Below are 24,458 nucleotides of genomic sequence, written 5' to 3' on the forward strand. Positions count from 1 at the left end.
TTTTGTTAAATGTTTTTTCTGCATCTATTGACAGTATCATATGGTTCTTATTCTTTCTTTTATTAATGTGGTGTATCACATTGATTTGTGAATATTAAGCCAGCCCTGCACCCCAAGAATAAATCCCACTTAATCATGGTGAATAATTATTTCAGTGTAATGTTGAATTTGATTTGCTAGTATCTTGTTGAGAATTTTTGCATCCAGGTTCATCAGGGATATTGGACTGTAATTTTCCTTTTTTAGTGGGGTTTTTGTCTGGTTTTGGATTTAAGGTAATACTGGCCTCAAAGAATGAGTTTTGAAGTTTCCTTCCATTCCCATTTTTTGGGGGAACAATTTGAGAAGAATAGGTATTAACTCTTCTTTAAATGTCTAGTAGAATGCCCCAGAAAGCCATCTGACCCAGGACTCTTGTTTGTTGTGACATTTTTTATTATTGATTCAATTGCTTTGCTGGTTATAGGCCTGTTAATATTTTCTGTTGCTTCCTGTTTCAGTTTTGGTTGTTTCTAAGTTTCTAGAAATTTTTCCATTTCTTCCAGGTTGCCCAGTTTGTTGGCATATAATTTTCATAGTACTCTCTTATAATTGTTTGTATTTCTGTCGTGTTGGTTGTGATCTCCTCCCTTTCATTTGTTATTTTATCTATTTGGGTCCTTTCTCTTTTCTTTTTTTTTTAATTTTTTTTTCAACGTTTATTTATTTTTGGGACAGAGAGAGACAGAGCATGAACGGGCGAGGGGCAGAGAGAGAGGGAGACACAGAATCGGAAACAGGCTCCAGGCTCTGAGCCACCAGCCCAGAGCCCGACGCGGGGCTCGAACTCACGGACCGCGAGATCGTGACCTGGCTGAAGTCGGACGCTTAACCAACTGCGCCACCCAGGCGCCCCTCTTTTCTTTTTGATAAGTCTGGCTAGGGGTTTATCAATTTTATTTTAATTTTTTTTCAAAGAATCAGCTCTTAGTTTTATTGATCTGTTCTACTGTGGGTGTTTTTTTGTTTTATTTTGCTTTGCTTCTAATTCATTTCTTTCTGCTCTAATATTTATTATTTCCCTTCTTCTGCTGGGCTTAGGCTTTATTTTCTGTCCTTTTGTAGCTCTTTTAGATGTAAGGTTGGAATGTGTATTTGGGGCCTTTCTTGCCTCTTGAGATAGGCCTGAATTGCAATATACTTTCCTCTTAGATATGCCTTTGCAGCATCCCACAGAGTTTGGACTGCCGTGTTTTCATTTTTATTTGCTTCCATGTGTTTGGTTGTTGTTGTTGTTGTTGTTGTTGTTGTTGTTGTTTATTTAATTCTCTAGCTAACCCATTAATTCTTTAGTAGGATTCTCTTTAACCATGTATTTAAGGGCTTTCCAAGTTTTTTCTTATGGTTAACATCAAGTTTCATAGCATTGTGAACTGAAAATATGCATGGTATGATTTCCACATTTTTATGCTTTTTGAGGGCTTATTTGTGACCCAGTATGTGATCTATTCTGGAGAATGTTCCATATGCACTCAAGAAGAATGTGTATTCTGCTGCTTTAGGATGAAACAGTCCATCTAGTCCACTGTGACTTTCAAAGCCATTGTTTCCTTGTTGATTTTCTGCTTAGACAATCTGTCTATTGCTGTAAGTGGGGTGTTAAAGTCCCCTACTATTATTGTATTATTATCAATGAGGTTTTTTAGTTTGTTACTAATTGTTTCATATATTTGGGTGTTTCAAATGGGGGGCATATATTTACAATTGTTAGATCCTCTTCATGGATAGACCCCTTAATTATGATATAATGCCCTTCTTCATCTCCTGTTAGTCTTTGTTTTACTTTATTAGTAGTATTTTTAGAGAGAGTGAGCACACGCAGGGGAGAGAGGCAGAGGGAAAGAGAGAGAATCCTAAGCAGGCTCCATGCTCAGTGCAGAATTTGAGGCTTGATCCCAGGACCCCAGAATCATGACCTGAGCCGAAACCAAGAGTGGGACACTTACCTGACTGAGCCCACCAGAGTCCTCTACAGTCTTTGTTGTAAAAATCTAGTTTGTCTGAGGGGTGCCTGGTTGGCTCAATCAGGTAAGTGTCTGACTCTTGATCTCGGCTCAGGTCATGGTCTCATATTTGTGAATTTGAACCCTATGTTAGGCTCTGCACAGTGAGGAGACTGCTTGGGATTCTCTTTCTCCCTCTTTCTCTGCCCCTCTCCTGCTTGCTGTCTCTCTCTCCCTCAAAATAAATAAACTTAAAAAAATAAAAATTTAGTTTGTCTGATATAAGTATGGTTACCCTAGCTTTCTTTTGATGTCCGTTAGCGTGATAGATGGTTCTCCACTTCCTCACTTTAAATCTGTAGGCGTCTCTAGATCTAAAATGAGTCTCTTGTAGGCAGCATATAGACAGATCTTGGTTTTCTTATCCATTCTGATATCCTATTTCCTTTTTGTTTTGTTTTAATATATATTTATTTTTGAGAGAGAGAGAGAGAGAGAGAGAGAGAGAGAGAGAGAGAGAGAGAGAGAATGAGCATTAGAGGAGAAGAAAGAGAGGAAGACACAGATTCCAAAGCAGGCTCCCGGCTCTGAACTGTCAACACAGAGCCAGATGCAGGGCCCAAACCCACAAACCATAGATCATGACCTGAGCCAAAGTTGGATGCTTAACGAACTGAGCCACCCAGGCATCCCTGATACCCTATTTCTTTTGATTGGAACACTTAGTCTATTTACATTAAGAGAGACTATTGAAAGATATGAATTTGGTGCCATTGTGTTATCCATAGAGTTGTTCTTTCTGGTCTATTCTAGTCTTTGTTGATGTTCTCTGGTCTATTCTAGTCTTTGGTCCTTTTATTTTCTTCTCCACTCAAAGAATCCCACTTAACATTTCTTTCAGGGCTGGTTTAGTGGCCACAAACCCCTTTAGTTTTTGTTTGTGAATCTCTTTCTCTCTCCTTCTATTCTGAATGACAGCCTTGCTGGATAAAGAATTCTTGGCTGTATATTTTTCCCATTCAGCACACTGAATACTTCCCACAACTCCCTTCTGGCCTGCCAAGTTTCTGCGGACATACCTTATGTGTCTACCTTGTAGGTTAAGCTTACCTTTTGTCCCTAGCTGCTTTCAGAATTCTCTATCTTTGTATTTTGCAAGTTTCACTATGACATGTCATGATATTGACCTATTTCTGTTGATTTTGAGGGGAGTTCTCTGTGCATCTTGAACTTGAATGCCTGTTTCCTTCCCCATATTAGGGAAGTTCTCAGCTATAATTTGTTCAATTAAATTTTCTGTCCCTTTTTCCCACTCTTCTTCTGGGATTCCTATGATACAGATATTGTTTTGTTTTATAGAATCACTAAGTTCCCTAAGTCTCTCTTCATGATCTAATAGTTTTCTTTCCCTCTTCTATTCAGCTTCATTATTTTACATATTTTTATCTTCTATATCACCTATTCTCACCTCTGCTTCTTCAGTTCTCATTATGACTGTATTAATTTGGCTTTGAATCTCAGCTATACCATTTTTTAATTTCAGCCTGACTAGTTTTCAGCTCTCTGATCTCTACAGCAAGGGTTTATATGGTGTCTTCTATGCTTTTTTTCAAGCCCAACTAGTAGTGTTATGACTGTTGCTCTAAATTCTAGTTCATATATATTGCTTATATCTGTTTTGAGCAAGTCTCTGTGATTTCTTCTTGACCTTTCTTTTGGGGAGAATTCCTCAATCTTGTCATTTGGGTGAAGTTTCTATCTTTTGCATGCTTTGAAAGCTTGTTATGTTTCCTGCATCTGAGATAATGCTATATTAAGAAAGGGTCATACACTGTCCAGGACCTGGGACTCCAGGACGTGTTCTGCTATATGCTGTGTGCACAGTGCTTTTGTGTTTTGGCTGTTCTTTCCCAGTGGTCAGTCCTCTGCAGAGCTCCTCCTTGCTTGCAGTGGGCAATGTTTGGACCTTTAACTAGGTGTGCTTTTATTTTTTTTCTGTTAAAATAAGCCTGGGGAAAAAAAGAGGGAAAAAAACCTGATTCAAGAGAGAGAGAGAGAGAGAAGGAAAAAGAACAACAACAAAAAAAAGCAATCAAAAAACTTTAAGCCTGATTCCAAAGAAAAAGGGGGGGTGGGGAGAAAGAAAAAGGAAAAAAAAAGTCTGATCAAAAAGAAAAAAATAGAGAGAAAAAAAGAAATGAAAAAGCAGATAACTAACAAAAAACTATAAGCCTGATCTAAAGGAAACAAAAGAAGAGGGGGGAGGGGGAACACATAAGCCTAGTCCTATTTCCACCAGAACTTCAGGTAATGCTTTGAAGCACTCTATTTTCAGTACACTTGGTGCATGCAGAGTGCGGCCTGTACTGGTCTTCTGGATGAAAGGCCTTCTGCACTGGCTCAGAGTCAGTCCTGCCCCCATAAATAAGTAGTTGCAGACATAGGGGGGCTGCATTCAATGTAAGTGGATCCTGCCTTCACTCATGGCTGCTATGTTGCTCTCTGAAGTCCAATTGTGTTGGTGTTGAGGGGGAAATTGGAGACACCCCACTCTTTTGTTCCAGGACAGGGGACTTCACAACCTCCCCCCGCCCCCCCCCCCGTTCATAAATCCCTCACAGAATAGCAATGGCAGGCAGCATCCACTGCACCACAGCTCACCTGAGTCTTTCTTTGGCGAGAGGCTGGGATTCAAAACACAAAATTGTAAAGGACCAAGAGCCATGCAGACCTGCTCCCCTTGTCAAGAGTAGAGCCACTCTGCACCTTGTCTGATGTCCTTTATCCCAGAAAAACATTTCCACACCTTTGCCTTGCTCAGAATCCATGGTGTATCACTGCTAATAGCAGCAGCAACCAGGTTATCTGCCCTCTGTGGGCACCTCTGTCCCCTGCTTATGACAGGCCTTTTGCTGGTGTCTAAAGGGTCTTTTGTCCTTGAAGATGCAATATACTCTCTTCCAAAAGTACTCCAGGAAGGGGAATGTTCTCCCCCAGTGTTCTCAGGAGGTTCCTACACTATACTATGCACTCTGGGGCCCGCTCCCTCCTCTCCAGGAGCTCCTGCCACAGCTCCATATCAGAGAAAGTCATGCCCTTCCAAATCCTCAGAGTTTGAGCTCTACACGCTCTTTGCAAAAAACAAACAAACAAAACAAAAAACAAAAAACCTGCAATGCTCAGTACCTCTCACTCCATATTCCGTGGTCCCAAGAGGTTTTCCACTTATGCAAAGTTAACACTGCACTCTCTGCACCTTTCTCTCTTTCTCTCCCTTTTGCCTCTCTACAGAAAGGGCTCCCTCTCCTCTCCCAATTCACTTCCACACACCTCACACCTGCCACACTGTCTCCCTCTAACCATGGAGACCCTTCTGCCAGTGTGCAGATGGGTTTCCTGGGTGTTCCAAGTGATCTGACCTAAACACAGCTGTGTTTGAGGGATGAGGAAAGCCCAGAGTTCCCCTACTTCACCATCCTAAGTCCTTTGTTTCAGAATGTTTTATATTTTCAGTGTACAGATTGTTCACCGGCTTGGCTTATTCCAAAGTATTTTATTCTTTTGGTACTATTGTAAAGGTTTTTTAAATTTACTTTCTGGATTTTTTTAGACCCAGAGTCTATGACAGATGGTGACCCCGACGTGATAGAGGAAAGGGGACTATGGGTTGAAATGGGCAAGGAGCCCACGTGGCCAGATGGTGCCACAGAAGGACTGCAGGACACCGGGGAACGGTTAAGGAGCTCCAAGAAAAAAATGCACTGGGTACAGTCTCTACCTGACAAGGTAAGGGATAAAGTGAAACTATATTAGGATTCGCTGCTGCAGAACTTTTGAGAGATCTATCATGGGAAACTCCCTAACCTCTGAACAAAAGTGCTATATTCAAATTCTTCAGTCCCTAGGAGACAGCAGGGACTAGTCTAAATTATAAGGCTCTCCTTAGATTATTGGCTGTCCAACAAAATTGCCCTTGGTTCCCTTAAAGTGTGAGAATGAGTAGGAAAAACAGTAAAGGCCAGGCATTCTAAAGGGGCTAACCTCCCCTCTAAAGTAATCCTCACCCGGTCCATCATCTGCACCACCCTTCCCTGCTTGAGCTCAGACTGTGTATATGAAGACCTAGAGTTATTTAAAAAGGAGGAAAAACCTCTTTCCCCCTGTAGTAAGACTGAACTGACTGGACTAGAGCCTCTGGCTCCTTTACAGCCAGAAGATACTCCTCCTCCCCCAGAAGGGTGGGACGATATGGAGCCTCTGAAAACCTCACCGACCAGCTCTGATAAAGTCCTCACCCCACTGCAAAAGTACATTTAAAAAGCCCACAAGGCTGGTAAATTCCAGCTGTTTCCCATTGTCAGGCAAAATGGGCAATGTGGCCGTGAAGGGCTGGTCTTTCCTATTGTAAAAGAATTGCAGGGGCGCCTGGGTGGCGCAGTCGGTTAAGCGTCCGACTTCAGCCAGGTCACGATCTCGCGGTCCGTGAGTTCGAGCCCCGTATCAGGCTCTGGGCTGATGGCTCGGAGCCTGGAGCCTGTTTCCGATTCTGTGTCTCCCTCTCTCTCTGCCCCTCGCCCGTTCATGCTCTGTCTCTCTCTGTCCCAAAAATAAATAAACGTTGAAAAAAAAAAAAGAATTGCAAAAATCAGTTCAGCTATATGTCCATCACAGCCCTTTTACAATCGGTATTTTAGAAAATATTTGTGGCAATCATTCCACGTATGCCTGGGACTGGGGCTCTCTTATGAGCATCATTCGGACCCCAGCCCAGTATGCTGTCTGTGCTCAAGAGTTTAATGATGCTTGCATGACTCCTGCTTTGCAGAACTTTGTCACTGCTATTCAGGTGTCTTTTAAACAACTGTCTGACAAGGGGCAGTATCCCCAAACAAGGCAGTGAGCCCAACTTCCAATCACTGTCAAGTAAAACAATGCACTGAAATAGTGCAGTGGATTTTACACAGGCCATCCCTAATATAGGGGATTCTAACACTCTCTATCTTACTGTTTCTCTCTATACACTCTTATTACTCTAACTATATGTGAGGGCTTCTCCCTCATTCATTCCCTGGATTAATAACCACGATAAGCCGACTGTCTCTGGCTAGTCTACCTCAGGATAGAGATTTTAAGGAATATTCCCAAGCAGCTGCCGAAACTCCGTTTGTTTCAGGGAACTTCCCTGTCTTCTCTGGCCCAACATGGACTGCCTAATTCCACTAGTGGAAAACAAAACAAAACAAAACAAAACAAAACAAAACAAAACAAAACAAATAATACAAAACAGAACAAGAATCAGTATCTGCTCATCTATCTGAGGTGATAGGCTTTAGGACCATATGAATTCTTTTCTCTGCCCTCGGTGCCTCAGTCTGCCTTCTGGCCTCTAGGCAGCACCTCACCTTTTCTGCCTTCCCTTCCTCTTCCTCCTGTTTCTGCACTGCCTGGGGTGTGGCCTGCAAATCTGGCTCTTCAATGCCTCAGACAACATGGTGCTCCTTGCTCCCCACTCTGTCAAAAGGCAAAAAACACCCCCTTAAACTTTAAATTTCCTCACTGGTTCCATGGGGGGAAAAATTAACAATGGTAAACTTTCAAGGGGGCACAGATAAAATATTATTAAGACAGGCATGTCTTTTAAATTATAGAACTTTATTCTACTAAGGTTGACTAAAGGTCAAATAAGCTCACTTTATCTCTGTTCCAATTTGTTAGCAAAAGGATGACTTAAAGTAATTGTTAACTTTGCCTCATAGTTTTCATGGATAATTGTTAAGACAGATTTCAGGGTCTTTGGTAGCCTAAAACTTTAACATTTTGCTTGAATGGTAAATTGAATTAAGTTCTTTGGACATTTAGGCTTCTTTCAAATCAAATGGAATGCTGAAGCATTGCTTACTAAATAGGTTTATGCTTCTGACTTCTTACAATAAATAAATGAATAAATAAATAAACTGAGAATATTTAAATCCATGCTTTATGCTTAATGGATTCATAAGTCTACCACCTAAAAATATTTTTTTAATTTTTTAAAAAAAAATTTTAACGTTTATTTATTTTTGAGAGACAGAGAGAGAGAACTAACAGGGGAGAGACAGAGAGAGACGGAGACACAAAATCTGAAGCAGGCTCCAGGCTCTAACCTGTCAGCACAGAGCCTGACATGGGGCTTGAACCCAAGAACCATGAGATCATGACCTGAGCTGAAGTCAGTTCCTAACTGACTGAGCCACACAGGTGCCCCCAATTTTTTTTAAGTTTTACTTATTTTTGAGAGAGAGAGACAGAATGTGATCAGGAAGGGGCAGAGAGAGAGGGAGACACAGAATCCATAGCAGGCTCTAGGCTCCAAGTTGTCAGCACAGAGCCTGATGTGGTGCTTGAACTCATGAACTGTGAGATCATGACGAGCTGAAGTCTGACCCTTAACTGACTGAGCCACCCAGGTGCCCCCCAAAAATTTTTCTCATGTAACAGATAATTCACAATTGGTCACTACTTAGGTTTTCCCTGGAGACTAAAGTTTCTAAAAGTTAAAATTCTGCTAAGTGTAGTTAAAACTGGGGCAAAAATAACAAAAGCAACTCTGTTATGTGGAAAAGTAGGAGATATAAAAGAAAGATATAAGAAATGGAAATATATTTTTGTTAAAGGTAAAATAAAGTAATTTTGTCTTAAATGAGACTGGATATTTTGAGAAAAATGGGTTGGGACAAAATCTAAGTGCAAAGAAAAGTTGTAAAATGTTCATGAGGGAAAATCTTTAAAAAGGAATTTTATGTGTGGTCAGGATGGACTAAGGTTAAAATAAATGGTTTTTAAAAGTACACAGGGTTAAGATAAAGATTCCTCCTCCTTTGATCCAAAGGCTGGGAAAATGATAACAATACTCTTCATGCCAGCCTCCAAATCCTCCACATTTGCGTTGTTCCTGTTTGGCAAAAGAATGGATGCCATATAAGGGATGGATAATATATGAAGGGCTTTTACTAAGATACAAGGGAGCCATTTTACTAAACTTATCCCATTGTATGCCATAAATGGGTATCCACGTGACTGAAACATACTTATATGGGTATTACTACAAAAGACAGGAAAATAGACCTTAACTTTGGCTCTTTAGCCCCCTCCCTCAATGGCCAATGATCACTATGTAAGTTACTGCTGAGCAAAAATAAAATTAGTACATCCTACAACAACCACACACACAAAAAATACATTATTGTTAATGGTGATAAATAAGCAAATAAATAATTTTAACAAAAAGGGTAAAACAACAGGACAACACACCCTTTCAAGTTGTTTTACTTAAGCCTTGGTTAGAATTAACCATTCCTTATAATCCACCAGGCCAAACAGTTGTAAAATGAGCACATGATATGCTCAAAAACATGTTAAAAAACAAAAAGTGGGAGATACCCCTGGTTGTCTGCATTACAACCTCAGCTCCTTCTTGATCTTGCTAGGATTACTCTTAACTTTTTAAATCTCAACACTCAAGGACTAACTGCAGCTGAGTGACATTCTTCAAAATAAGATAAACCCTCTCACCCTATGGTGCCATGCAAAACCCCTGAAGGGGGGCCCTAATGGACTGGGCCCACTAAACTTCTCATCTAGGGTCAAAGATATGCTTCTGTTCTTTCAGATTCTGGACTTCTCTTGTTTGGTGAAGCCTTACCATGGCATCATGGAGACCTCCAGGATATCTTCCAATGAACCAACACTTCCAGAGAATGACTCTGAGTGAGCAGCCACTGGCCCCCTTTTTTCAAGATGGAAGAAGCCTCTTCATGGACTCCTCATCCTGAAGCCACTCCACAAATGCAAGTCCTTGCCCCTGATATAACATGGGGAATCCTTAAATGCATGTCTAACCAAGCCGACATCCTCTTACAACACAACGATATTGCATATACCCCTAATTCACATATGATGGCCATGATTTCTGTCATTAACAAAAATTCAATATGTGTAAGCCTGATTCTACTCCTTTCCCCTCATTTGTCCAGGCCAAGCTCAATATTCATATTGGGTTCATCTCCTTAAGCCACCTATACTTGATAGCTTAACACTCCTAGCCTGAGATATTCCTATTAGCAATAATGACAAAGTTCATGGAAGGAGCCAATCTTAACCCGCCCTTCCAAACTGAACAAGAGCATTGACTTTATATGCCAAGACCTCAATGGTGGCTTACTTCAGCACCTCCTATGTGTGTTACTAAACTCAACAACTTTTCTGCTTGCCTCAAACTAAAAATCAGCTGGCTTTTGCATGTACAGCCCATAACTTCTACAAGGCCAGAAAATTTTCCCTTTTTATCAGCCATAAGCTTTGATATACCTCAAAAAAACAAGCATATTTCATACTCCTAATGTTATAGCTTGCTCTAGTCTCAAATATTCAGACCACCCCTGGAATAATACTCCTTGGACAACCTGTTATGGAAAGACTGAGCATAATCCTCACGGGGGTAATTGGACTATTATTGACGGGGTCCTAGAGGACATCTTGAAACAAAATATTCAACAAGATCATATCCTTTGGCCAGCCTAGTAGGGAGGATAATTCTTGGAAAAACGGAGCCTTGTCCGGCCCTATAATTTCTGCACATAAGGGGAAATTAAAAGGACGTTGGCTTGAAAAAAAAAAAAAGCCTTGGCTTGTTAATCTTTAGAAGCTAGGTCTTCCCTTCTTTATTTGTACTATTAGCCACAGAGAAATTTATGTAAAACAACATGCTAACCTAACTTGGGCCTCCCTGTACAATAACCAATTTACACGGACCACTATTTGTGTCCTTTCTCTCTACATTCTCTTTGCTACCTCCACCTTACAGAGCCAACAACTAGAAAATAATTTAATATCTCTACCTCCCAAGGCTGGTTTATGTCCTGCATAAGTAATGATAACAAAAAATTAAAAATAGACCTACCCTATGACCCAGCAATAGCACTGCTAGGAATTTACCCAAGGGATACAGGAGTGCTGATGCATAGGGGCACTTGTACCCCAATGTTTATAGCAGTACTCTCAACAATAGCCAAATTATGGAAAGAGCCTAAATGTCCATCAACTGATGAATGGATAAAGAAATTGTGGTTTATATACACAATGGAATACTACGTGGCAATGAGAAAGAATGAAATATGGCCCTTTGTAGCAATGTGGATGGAACTGGAGAGTGTTATGTTAAGTGAAATAAGTCATACAGAGACAGATACCATATGTTTTCACTCTTATGTGGATCCTGAGAAACTTAACAGAAGACCATGGGGGAGGGGAAGGGGAAAAAAAAAAAAAGAGGTTAGAGAGGGAGAGAGCCAAAGCATAAGAGACTATTAAAGACTGAGAACAAACTGAGGGTTGATAGGGGGTGGGAGGGAGGGGAAGGGTGGGTGATGGGTATTGAGGAAGGCACCTTTTGGGATGAGCACTGGGTGTTGTATGGAAACCAATTTGACAATAAATTTCATTTTAAAAAATTTTTAAAAATAAGTAATGATAACATCACCCAATTAAATATCTCCTTTTATTAGTACTTACTGCATCTCAACCTGGGTTCCTGTTAATAGCACTGTACCATATATACATCCATCAGGACTAGGTGCACTTTCCAAGCTTATTCGACACTGGCACTCTGCTGAAGGAAAAAAAAGATTTTTTGGCCTGTTAATCATGGGCATCCTCGCAGCAGTAGGTGTTATCACCTCTGCCACTGTAACTGCAGTCAATCTGCATCATACTATCCAAACGTTCCATGTCCTTAATAAATTTATAGTCAACACTACCAAAGAATTTATAAGCCAAACTTCCATTGATAAACAAGCTTTGGCCCACCTCAAAGCTCTTGAGGCTGCAATGGAATTTATTGGGAAAAGACAAGAGTACTTGTTCCTCCACTCTAAACTGCCCTGTGACTCTACCAGCATATCTGCATGACTGGCATTCCTTCTAATCACTCCCAAGCTTTGGATGCTGTCCAGACACACCTTCGCAGTGTCCTGTCTTCCTATCTCTCTGACAATATAAAAGATTTAGATATGACTTTGCGCTAACAGCTACACTATGCAGAGGATCAGCTTAAAAATGAATGGGCTGATTCCTGGGAAATGTGGCGCGACCTAAATCCTTTCTCACTTATGGCTAGCACCCATCTCAAATTCTGGATAACTTTGGGAAGCAGAATGCTCTTACTGTGTCTCTTTTTATGTCTTTGCAGAATCACCCTCCAAGCCATCCAAAAGCAAAAGAAGGACCAGGAGCTCATCATGACAGTCCTCAAACACGAAACTAAAAAAAAAAAAAAAAACAAAAAACAAAAAACAAAACAAAACAAAAAAACAAAGAAAAACAAAAAGGGGGAACTGTGGGGAATGAGCTTACAAACTCCCTGGGCTTACACCAATGGGTTAGCAAGGCATAAAGAATTGAAAGCCATAGGATGCTCACACCCAAGTTTGGGTAATCAAGACAAGGCAACCAAGAATAGGGAGGTGAAAGGCACCCCAGAACAGAAAGGGGGTGCAGAGCCCCCAGAATAGAAAGGGAGGGGCAAAGGCCCAAAAATAGGACGGTGCAAAGGCACCAATATAGAACATAGGTATATGAAATAAGCAAGATTAGATATTCAGGATGGAAGCACCCCCCAATTTAGTACTATAGCAGGAAGCTGCTTTCACAGGAAGAAAGGACCAAGAGAGGTAAACAGGTAAATTGGGCTACGGACCGCTGCACTGCAGGTGAAGCAGCCCAGAGCAGAAATGATTAATGAAGGAAAAGGTGCCTTGTTAACTCTGAGGCTATTTCCCCTACTTGTCTCATCCCCTAGACTAGCTAAGATGAACAGAGGTAGTGCCTTATGTCGCTGTAAACAACCTTCCACCAGACTGCCCGGCATTAGGTATTTGTTTTGTATTAACCCAAACCCCTAACCCAAGACGCCCTTTCCCTCACATCCTCAAGTTAATGTTCACAGATTCATTGTCTCTTTGTTCACGGCCATCACCATGTTTGTAAGCCTTCTGATCCTAATTAAAAAAGGGGCAAAGACTCTTATTCGGGGCTCTTGTCTTTTCCCAGACATTAGCCATCTCTCATGTTCTCATCCTGCATCCTGCTCTCTTGCTAGACAAGAGAGAACTTTAGACCCAGAGTCTACGACAGATTTTTCATTTTTAGTATATAGAAACACAACTACTTTTTGAGTGTACTGTATCCTGAAACTTTGTTGAATTTGTTCATTAGTTGTAAGAGTTTATTAGTGGATTCTTTAGGGCTTTCAACATACAAGATCGTGGCATCTGCAAAGATCATTTTACTTATTTCTTTCCAATTTCCTTTTATTTTTTCTTGTCTGATAGTTCTGGCTAGGATTTCCAGTACTATGTTGAACAGAAGTGGCAAGAGTGGGCACCGTTGCCTGTTCTTAGAATAGTTTTCACTCCTCACCATTGTATATGATGTCAGCTGTGGACTTTTCATACAAGGCCTTTATTATGTTGACAGTGTCCTATTCCTAGTTTGTTGAGTGTTTTTATCATGAAAGGGTGAATTTTGTCAAGTTTTTTTCTGCATCAACTGAGATAATGTAGTTTTTGGCTTCTCTAAATTAATGCGGTATATTTACATTGATTTATTTTTGTATGTAGAACCATGCTTATGTCCCAGGAATAAATTCCACTTTGTCATGGTGTATAATCCTTTAAATGTGCTATTGGATTCAGTTTGGTAAGAATTTTGTTGACTTTTTTGCATTACAATTCATCCAGGACATCAATCCATATTTCTTTTCTTATACTGTCTTTGTCTGGCTTTCATATCAGGGTACTGATGACCTCATAAAATAATTTTAGGACTGTTCCCTACTCTTCAATTTTTAGTAAGATTTTGCAAATCAGTTTAATTCTTCTTCAACTGTTGGGTAGAATCCTCCTAGAAGCCATCTGGTACTAGGCTTTTCTTTGTTGGGTTGATTACTGATTCAATCTCCTTACTTGTTATAAATTTGTTCAAATATTTTTATTTCTTAATGAATCAATATTTGTGGGTTGTTACTAGAAATTTATCCATTCTTCAAGTTATCCAATTTGTTGGCATATGATTGTTTATAGTATTCAAATTATTTTTTATTTCTATGGCATCAGTTTTGTTTTTTTTTTTTTTCTATGGCATCAGTTTTAATGTCCCCTTCCCACCTTCTATTTCTGATTTTATTTGAGCCTTACCTCTTTTTTTCTTAATCTCGATAAAAGTTTGTCAGTTTTGTTTATATATTCAAAAAACTCTAAGTTATGAGGAGGGAATAAGATGGCAGTGTGGTACGGGGACCCTGGGCTAATCTCGAACACAGCTAGATCAACATGAAATCATTTTAACACCTAGGAAATAAATCTGAGGATTAAGAGAACAATATGCAAAATTTGAGGGATAGAACATGGCAGGTTCATGGTGTGGGGAAGGGATTTGGGGGTGAAAAAAGCCATGGTGGTGCAGAGGAGTGGGAACCCTTTTTGCAGAGAAGAGAGAGGTGGGGGAAGAGAGAGCAGCATGTCAGGTTTGTCAAGAAAAACACTCCCCACAACCATCGACAGGAATCATGAGGAACTGAATATCACAAGTTTTGGCAAACAGTGGGGCTGAAATTCTGAGTTTTTGGAAGTCTGCTGGAGTAGATCCACAAGGACAGCGGTGCTCCTGGGGAGGAGGGGAAGCCTGGGAGTGGATTGGGGACAGTGTGATGTGGATATCCCCTGGGTCACACTCGGAGAGAAAGTTCCCCTTCCCTGAGTGCATTTGGAAGAGGGTACATAGCCTCTCCAAGGACAAAAGACCCGGGTGGCACTTTTGAGTGGCTGTTCAACAACAGGGAACAAAGGCATGTACAGAGGGCTGATAAAGTGGTCACAGCTTTTCACTGTGCTCACCATAAATTCCAGGCACCTATGTGGCTGTGAGATGCCTTTCCTGGGACAGAATAGCCTAGAATAGCACTAAGCCTAGAACAGCACTAGGCTTAGTGCTGCAAGACTCTCCTCCAGAGGTGGGGAGCAGGTCCTCACCTTGCCAAGTCCTTTAATACTTGCAATTTTGAATCCTCGTCACATGCTAGTGACAAAATACAAGAGAGCTGAGGCTCCAGGTGTGTCAATGTCCTGGGCACAGAAGGGTTAATTAAGGACAGGGATCTGACAGAAGTCTGGAACACAGGAGAAAAGACTGTTCACTTGTCTGTGAGGGGTACCTGAACTGTGGTGGGTGCCAGTTCCCCCACCCAGAATGGGACAGCAGGGTGGCACCACCTTCTCCTGCTCACCAGAATGGATGGACTTCAGTGAGTAACAGAGTGCCCACCCATCCAGGCTGGAGCTGCTTACACCAAGCCCCACCCCACTGCACTCTACAGGATCATCTTTATAAGAGTAGGTCTGACTATGAGCCAGCACAGCAGGCCTATCCCCCAGCATACCAACAAAGAGCCGTCCTCATGCACCAAGTCTACTGATCATAGAGTGCTCCAAAGTGTAAGCTTCAGTTCTTCAGTTCTGGTGGAAATAGGACCAGGCTTATTATTTTTTTTAATCAGATTTACAGTTTCTTTGTTCATTTGTTTTTTTATTTCATTTTCTCGTTTTTTGCAACAGGCTTCTTTTTCTCCCCTTCCCTGTTTCTTCTTCTTTTTTGTGTTCTTTTTCTTTGGAATTAGGTGCATAGTTTTTGTTTGTATATTTGGGGTTTTTTTGTTGTTGTTTCTTCACCTTTTCTTTCTTGGATAAGGCTTTTTTTTTTTTTTTAAATCAGGCTTATTTTAACAAATAAATCAAACCACACCTAAAGATCCAAACACTCCTCACTGTATGCAAGGAGGAACTCTGTAGAGTACTGACTGGGGCAAAGAGCAGCCAAATCACAGGACAGAGTGCACACAGCATACACTAGAAAACTCTGAGGTGCCAGGCCCTTGATGGTGTATGATTCCTTCTTCATATGGCATTACACTCAGGAGCAGGAAATATAACAAGCTTTCATAACACGCAAAATACAGGCACCTAGACAAAATGACAAGACAGAGGAATTCTACACCAAGGAAAGATCAAGAAGAAACCACAGCCAGGGATTTGCTCAAAACAGATATAAGTAATATATCTCAACAAGAATTTAGAATAATAGTCATAAGAATACTAGCTGGGCTTGAAAGAAACATAGAAGACTCCAAGGAAATCCTTGTTGCAGAGATAAAAGACCTAAAAACTAGTCAAACTGAAATAAAAAATTCTATAACTGAATGTATAAAATATAAAAACTGGATGTAATCACAATAAGGATGGAAGAAGTATGAGGGCTGAATAGGTGATATTGAAAATAAAACTATAAAAAATAATGAAGCTGAAAAGGAGAGGAAAATAAAACTATTAGATCATGAATACAGACGTAGATAAATCAGCGATTCTATGAAGCACAGTAATATCTGTATCATAGTAGTCCCAAAAGAAGAGTGGGGAAAAGGAACAGAAGCTTTCTTTGAACAAATTATAACTGAGAACTTCCCTAATCTGAGGAAGTAAACAGGCATTCAGTCTGAGAGGCACGGAGAACTCCCCTCAAAATCAACAAAAACAGGTCAACACCAAAACATATCATAGTGAAACCTGCAAAATACAAATTTAAAAAGAGAGTTTTGAAAGCACCTACGGATGAAAGGCCCTTAACCTACAATGGTAGATACATAAGGTTAGCAGTAGACCTGTTCACAGAACTTGGCAGGCCAAAAGGGAGTGTCATGATATATTTAACAGGCTAAATGGGAAAAACATGCAGCCAAAAATTCTTTATCCAGCGAGGCTGTCATTCAGAATAGAAAGAGAGATAGAGTTTCCAAGACAAGCAAAAACCAAATGAGTTCATGAACACTAAACCAGCTCCACAAGAAACAGTGAGAACAAAAGAGAGACCAAAAGCAACAAAGACTAGAAAAGAACAAAAACAATCTAAAAGAATTCAACTTTACAGATAATACAATGGCACTAAATTCATATCTGTCAATAATTATTCTGAATGTAAATAGACTAATTGCTCCAATCAAAAGACATCGGGTATCATAATGGATAAAAAAAAAAAAGATCCATTTATATCCTGCTTACAAGAGCTGATTTTAGACCCAAAGACACCCCCAGGTTGAAAGTGGGGGGATGGAGAACTATCTATCATGCTAATGGACATCAAAAGAAAGCTGGAGTAGCCATACATATATCAGACAAACCAGATTTTAAAACAAAGATTGTAATAAGAGATGAAGAAGAGCACTATATCATAATAGTAGGGGACATTAACACCCCACTTACAACGATGGACAGATCACCTAAGCAGAAAATCAACAAGGAAACAATGGCTTTGAATGACACAATGGACCAGATTGACTTGACATATATATTCAGAGCATTTCAACCTAAAGCAGCAGAATACACATTCTTCTTGAGTGTACATGGAACATTCTCCAGAATAGATCACATACTGGGTCACAAATGAAGCCTCAACCAGTAGAAAAATATTGCAATGATACCATGCATATTTTCAGACCACAACACTATGAAACTTGAAGTCAATCACAAGAAAGAATTTGGAGGGATCATCAATGCATGGAGATTAAACAACATCTTACTAAAGAATGAATGGGCTAAACAGGAAATTGAAGAAGAAATTTAAAAATACACAGAAGCTGATGAAAATAAAAGCAGAACAGTCCAAAACCTTTGGTATGCAGCAAAGGCAGTCATAAGAGGAAAGTATATAGTAATTCAGGCCTTCCTAAAGATGGAAGAAAAGTCTCCAATACACAACCTAACCTGACACCTAAACAAGCTGGACAAAGAACAGCAAATAAAGCCAAAACCAGTAGATGAATGAAGATAATAAAGATTAGAGCAGAAACAAATGATGTCGAAATAAAAAAAAAATCCAGAACAGATTAACAAGTCTAGGAGCTGGTTCTTTGAAAGAATTAACAAAATTGATAAGCCCCTAGCTAGAATTATCAAAAAGAAAAAGGAAAAGACCCAAATAGAAAAAATCACAAATGAAAAAGGAGAGATCACAACCAACACCACAGAATTACAATTATAGGAAACTATTATGAGCAATTATATGCCAACAAATTGGGCAACCTGGAAGAAATGAATAAATTCCTAGAAACCTATAACTACCAAAACTGAAACAGGAAGAAACAGAAAAGTTAGAGAGACCCACAACCAGTAAAGAATCAGTAATCAAAATTCTCCCAACAAACAAGAGTCCAGAGCTAGATGGCTTCCCAGGGGAATGCTACTAAATATTTGAAGAAGAATTAATAGTTATTCTTTTGAAATGTGTTCCAAAAACAAACAAACAAACAAACAAAAGAAGAAGAAACGAAAGGAAAACTCCAAACTCATTCTGCAAGGCCAGCATTACCTTGATTCCAAAACCAAAGACCCCACTAAAAAGGAGATTGCAGACCAATTTCCCACTAAAAAGGAGATTGCAGACCAATTCTCAACAAGATACTAGCAAATTGAATTCAACAGTACATTAAAAGAATTAGTCACCACAATTAAGTGGGATTTATTTCTTGGATGCAGGGGTGCACAACTCTGTGAATATACTGAAAATATTGTACACTTTAAAAGGGTGACTTTTATGGTATGTGAATTACATCTCAATAAAGTTTTTTTTTTTTAATCACACCCCCTTTAAAAAAAAGTATATGAAAAATCAGACTTCATCATACTCTAGCTTGCCAGTTTCATGGATTCTGGTAGAAGACCCCAGACTCCAGGGCCATAGAAAAGAGATTTTATTACTCATGACACAACAGACAACATGAGCTTCCTGCTCATGGTTCCCCCTATGCCCCAAGTGACATGGAGGATGGGATCAGGTGGATAGGTCACAATGGGTTTGTGTCACAGCTGAGAATCTCCAAGCCTAGAAAATCCCCAATCTTTTTACAGGGGCTACAAGCGAACCTACCCACACTTTGTCCTGGAGAAAGATATTCTCTATTATCCTGGAAACCAAACAAATCTTCTTTCTGCTCCAGAGGAAGACACTCTGCAAAGCTGCTTGTTTTTTTGTTTTTATTTTTTTTAATGTTTATTTATTTTTGAGAGAGAGAAACAGAGTGTGAGCAGGGGAGGGGCAGAGAGAGAGGGAGACACAGAAACCAAAGCAGCCTCCAGGTTCTGAGCTGTCAGCACAGAGCCCAATGCAGGCCTCAAACCCAAGTACTGTCAGATGATGACCTGAGCCGAAGTTGGATGCTTAACCAACTGAGCCACGCAGGCACCTCTGCGGAAGATGCTTGTTAAAGAAACCTTGAAAAGCTCATCCAAATGGAGAGACAAGAGCCTCCAGGAGACCTGTCTCCCACACCTGGAACTCTCTTCCATGTCTCTGCATTATTGGGTTCTATAACGAATATACAAATGTGACTCTGGACTCATTTTTTCAAGAGTTCAATTTCTTGGAGGAAACAAAGGCTGAGTTTGAGTCCTCTATGCTAGTCCTAATGTCCTCTGTCCTCACAGACAAATAAATGAATTGTACACTTACAGTTCTGTAAAGAACTCGTGTTGTAACAAATGACCCAGAGAGAAAAATCAGACCACAGTTTGACTATCTCCTTGACAAGAAAAACCCCATTTTTCTACTGCTTCCCATGCCATGTTCACATCCACAGGGCATGTAGAGGGCCAGGAAACTGATACTGAAGCATCTCTATCCTGCAGTGGGGGTAGTGATGACCAAATTGTCCTCTGTATATCCTAAGATGTGACTTCTAAATAAAGCCCCATCCATCCACACTGCATGCAGACTGTTTCTCCCCTGAGCACATTCTATGTCTGACAAAGACTTGCTTCCACTTAGAAAAAATTTTTTTTAATTTTTTTAATGTTTATTTTTGAGGGAGAGAGACAGAGTGCAAATGGGGGAGGGGCAGAGAGAGAGGGACACAAAATCTGAAGCAGGCTCCAAGCTGTCAGCACCAAACCCGATGCAGGGCTTAAACTCAAGAACTATGAGGTCATGACCTGAGCCGAAGTCGGATGCTTAACCAACTGAGCCACCCAGGCACCCTAAGACTTGCTTCCGTCTAAAGCCTCCGCAACACTCCCACTAGTGTTTCCTCTGATGTGTGATGAGATTTGACTTCAGGCTGAAGCCTCACCCACACTTCTTAGACACAAAGGGCTTCTCTCCTAAGTGTCTGCTGGTGTCTGACAGGGCCACCTTTCAGCTAAAACTTTTCACTCATTCCCTACACACAAAGGGCCACTGCTCTTTCCCCGAGTGTGTTCTCTGGTGTCTGAAGAGACCTCCCCCCTTTAGAGCTGAAGCCCACATACCCTGCACACAAAGTGTTTCTCTCCCAAGTGTGTTCCCTGAGGTCTGACCAAGGCTGACTTACAGCTGAAGCCACACCCACACTCCGTGCACAGAAGGCACAGCACAGCCACATGTGTGTACTGGTGCCTGAGGACCCCGAACCTCAGCCAGAAGCCCTGTCCATACTCCCTGCACAGAAAGGACTTCTGCTTCAAGTGTACTCTGTGGTGTTTCACAAGGATCGACAGCTGTCTAAAGCCATGCTCACACCTCTACACACAGAAGACTTCTACCCTGAATGCATCCTTGGATGTGCTATGAGGGTCAACTTCTCAGTAAAAATCCATCTATACTCACAGCACAGAAAACACTTCTCCCCTAAGTGTGACCTCTGATTTCTGCAAAGATTTGACTTCCAACTGCAGCTTCACCCACACTCAAGGCACACACAGGGCCGCTCCCTCACATACATCCCCTGGGGTCTCCAGAGGGATGACTCGTTGCCAAAGCCTGCCCATAAGGGCCTCTCCTCTGAGTGTGCCCCATACAAGGGAGGTTTAACTGCTGGCTAAGATCCCTCTCACACTCTGCCCAACTGACTGGTCCACATCCTGAAAAGTCTACCCCCTTCAGCCCTCTGTCTCCTCAGGGATTGCCCTCTTTACCAGGCTGGGCTCTGTGCCTGCCACTCTGCTTATCTAGTTCCTTCCCTAAGGTGTAGAGGCTGTCCCAGGGCTGGGCTGCAAAGTGCTGCTAGGACCCTCTGCTTTTACTTGTCCTCCATAACAAGGACTCGGTGTCTTCTGTCTCATGTGCTTCTGCTTGGCCACTCTAGCGGGTTTGTGCAGAAAGTTGTTGTTCTTGTGCCTTTGGATCCTCTTGGCAAATATCCCCTGGCTGAAGGTGGTTTCTTGCACCCAAGACTGGGACGATCCTAGGGGGATGGCTGAGCCAAACATTTTGGCTGAGGAAAGGTTGACTGCAGAAAGCCAGAGGGCAATCAACACAGAAATGGATTTCTGGCTTGGTTCTGCTCAAGAGAAAGCAGTTTTTGTCAGAGCGGTCCTGGATGAAGCAGCCACTCCTCCGATCTGAAGACTTGCCCCTCCAAAACACATGTGGCAGGTTTCCAACAAAAGCTCTGTATCCCACCAATAAATCCTCTATAAAAATGATTTTTCTTTCCTCTTTTACCCATAACTGAAACCCAGAAAATTCATACCAGTAGAGTTTCTAAGTGTTAGTCAGACTGGGAATCTTTCACGTAAGCAGCAGAAGCCATTCTATAAATAGCTGTAATTATAGTCAGCCTTTTTGCCCTGCTACACTTATTTTATGATATAAATATCTGACACACTGTTTTCTCCTATTGAAGATAACAAACCATAGGTGGAAATGTCCACAGGGAACTTCCTTATAAAAACAGTGACTGAGTGGCACAAAAGTTGCTTGGTCTGGAGGGACAATCTCCCCTCAAATATAATGTGTAAACTAAATCTGAATTGAAGTGTCCAGCCTCAAAACAATGTGAGGACCACTAAGGACATGTGGACATTCAAAAGACAGAGATGGTCCAGGGCCTGATTACTGAAAGGATTTGACTTCAGATGCCCACAGCAATTCTAAGACTCTTCTCCAATTTTTTATAAATCAAAAATTAAAAATCCAGCATTCCAGACTAGAACCTGGTCATAATGTGTGCCAATTCATATTGGATGAATAGGGGTTTCTGTTCTGTTTATTGCTTTTGCTTTTAAGTTTTTATTTAAATTCCAGTTAATGTACAGTGTTTCAGATGTACAATATAGTGATTCAACACTTACATACAACACCCAGTGCTCATCACAAGTACCCTCTTTAATGCCCGTCACCTATTTCACCCATCCTGCCATGGCTCTCTACTTTGGTAACCATCACATTGTTCTCTACAATTAAGAGTCTGTTTCCTGAGGGGGCACCTGGGGGGCTTAGTGAGTTAAGCATCTGACTTCAGCTCAGGTCGCGATCTCACAGTCCATGAGTTTGAGCCCCACATCAGACTCTGTGCTGACAGCTCAGATTCTGTGTCTTCAGATTCTGTGTCTTCAGATTCTGTGTCTCCCTCTCTCTCTGCCCCTCCCCCACTCACACTCTGTCTCTCTCTCTCTCTTTCTGTCTCTCTCTCTCAAAAATAAATAAAACATTAAAAAAGTTAAAAAAAAAAGTTAACACTCTGAATACTTACTATATACCAAAGACTGTTCGGTCACTGTACGTGGCTTGCCTCATTCAGGCCTCTGAACAGTCCTATTTACCATCCACTCTTTACAGATAAAGGAGCCAAGCACAGTTAAAGTCATGTATCTTGCTCAAATTAGTTCAGCTAAAAAGTGGCTGAGCTCTGTAAAAGGCCATGCACTTGACCTGTCAACCTGTGAGCCAGTCCTTAAGTAAGTTTGGGGGTTTGGATACAAGGTTGGCCATGCATGAGTTGATAAGTGTAGGGTCTGGGAGATAGATTCATAAGGAGACCTTGTATTATTTTCTCTACTAAAGTGAATGTTTGAATGTTTTCCATAATATAAGGTTAAAAATAAAGGTTCCAATGCCTGAAGTCCACCAGTGATGCCTGTATTTGTAAATCAGGTGCCATCTAACAGCCACCAGGGGCTGTGACAAAGAGGCCTGGACCCAGGGGCCACCACCCTACCTCCCCCACCCAGCCACCACCAACCTCACAGTCCTAACCCTGGGAGTGGCCAGTTAATTAAGAGCCACTGTCTAAAGCAGAACCAGGCAAACCAACTGGTCATCCAGGTTTCCAGCCAAACCCAAAGACGTTTGAACCATGCCAATATCCCCCACCAGCAACAAACCATGGGACAGCAAGCCTGGAGAAAGAGAAGTTGCCCTGATCACCCAAAAACACGCGTATAAAGGGACCTACTCCCACCCCAACCCATTCGCACTTGGGAATATTCAGCAGTTTCCTCTAAGCCAAACTTTGTTCCACTCTCCAAAATCCCCTTTGTTCCAATCCCCAAATCTCCATGACCAAACAGCACCCCTTTCCCAGTGCGACGTGCCCAGCCAGCTTCTGCCAAACACCTTGACATCAGTCAGGTTGGAGCTCCACTACCACCACACCGCCCAGGTTTCACGCACCTCCCCTCCCACAGGAGTCACAGCGCCCCTAACCACCACCAGGGGATGTTTGCTCCCAAACCAAGACTATGTCAACACCGCAAAACCCCTAAGGTCTTCCAACTTAAGCCCCAAATACCACGTGAAGAGAGAACTAGAGACGTGCCACCACTGCCACCACTACAGTGGCCTAGAACAGTCCCGTACGCCACCCGGCCTCAAAAGAAAAGCGTGGCTCCGCAATCCTGGGGCCCCTGCCGGGGCCTGAGACGTGCCCTGCAACCCTAGGATTCACCGCCGAGCCTCACATCACCCCTTATTCGTTCCTCTAATTCACTCCTCAAATTCATTCCTCCAGCTGCGAGTTGTTTACCCACCCACACCCACAAATAAAAAGAACAATTTGGGAAAGCAACCCTAAGCCTTGCCAGAGACCCAACCCTAGCCACTCCCAACTATCTTCCCCTTCCCCCAGACTCACTCCCGCCACACGGCCAAAGGCTGGGTGGGCCAGCACCCATCACTGCCCTGCTTTCCAAGGGACCAGGACCACAGTACCCAGAATCCTTTGAGCACAGGGATTGCCGCCGGCGCCGCGGAAAAGACAAAGCCACGCCTCCTGAACCACAGCCACTGGTGGCTCATCAGCTGTTTTCTCTAAACCCCGCCGGGGTAGGCTCTCAGTGAAGCTCCGCCTCTTCTTGCCCCTTCTCGGCACAGACTACACTCCCCAGGGGCCCTTGCGGTCGCTTCCATCTGCCAGCCTTTGGGCGGACGTGTCCAGCGCGCCTGCGCAGGCGCCTTCTCCAACAAGGCGACGGGTTTGGTTAAATTTGTTCCGGATTACCTCGGGGTGGGTCTTGAACCTCCCCATTAGCCCCATGGGCTGCCACGTTACTTCCGGAAACTGAGGTTGGAAAAGGTAAAGCTGCATCGTCGAGGTCAGCCATTACAAGGTAGACCCAGGACGAAAAGCCCACTCTCTTGGCG

General features: G+C 41.9%; 1 pseudogene; it reads left to right on the forward strand.

Annotated features, from left to right (window-relative positions):
- Positions 1-9,732, forward strand: part of LOC124509323 (vomeronasal type-1 receptor 4-like) — a 30,010-nt pseudogene extending 20,278 nt beyond the window's left edge.
- The last annotated feature ends 14,726 nt before the right edge of the window (positions 9,733-24,458 follow it).

This window comes from Lynx rufus, unplaced genomic scaffold (genome assembly GCF_022079265.1).
Source record: "Lynx rufus isolate CCGP_SWC_20201006 ecotype Redwood Valley unplaced genomic scaffold, mLynRuf1.p SCAF_1, whole genome shotgun sequence".
NCBI lineage: Eukaryota > Metazoa > Chordata > Mammalia > Carnivora > Felidae > Lynx > Lynx rufus.